The following is a 452-nucleotide window of genomic DNA, read 5'->3' as shown; positions in this document are numbered from 1 at the left end:
AATTTAATAGTGTATTGATTAAATGGGAGGGAATCACAGCGATATGTCTGAAAAGACATGAAATGAGTTTGGTAAGATGTATGGAGAGGTGCTTTAAAACATGACAGGAGTGTTGTACTACTTCAGCCTTACGATATTGTGGTTGCAAAAGACTAGAGACTTGATCTGGGAGGATCGCCACGATACTATTTTCCCTTGTTACACACAGCAGTGTCGAAACCGGAGCACATTTTCAATGCACGTCGCCAGGGAAGTAGATTTTAATCCTTTTTGCAGTGGTTACAAGTTGGAGGGCGGGAAAACGGTTACCATCGCAAGCATTGGTGGTTCAGTGGTAGAATTCTCGCCTGCCACGCGGGAGGCCCGGGTTCGATTCCCGGCCAATGCAGCTGATGTTTTCTTCCTTTCTTTTAGTTTAACCCTCCCCCCCCCCCCATTTCTCCTTCCTTTTC

General features: G+C 45.8%; 1 non-coding gene across 1 annotated transcript; it reads left to right on the top strand.

Moving 5' to 3' along the window:
• Nucleotides 1–317: 317 nt before the first annotated feature.
• Nucleotides 318–388, top strand: TRNAG-GCC (transfer RNA glycine (anticodon GCC)). Its single transcript has one exon. It is a non-coding gene; the product is annotated as a tRNA-Gly (tRNA).
• Nucleotides 389–452: the final 64 nt, after the last annotated feature.

The sequence above is a fragment of the Melanerpes formicivorus genome, unplaced genomic scaffold, assembly GCF_026170545.1.
Source record: "Melanerpes formicivorus ecotype bairdi unplaced genomic scaffold, bMelFor1.0.p_v2 SCAF_29, whole genome shotgun sequence".
NCBI lineage: Eukaryota > Metazoa > Chordata > Aves > Piciformes > Picidae > Melanerpes > Melanerpes formicivorus.
This window is presented reverse-complemented; position numbering and strand designations above follow the sequence as displayed.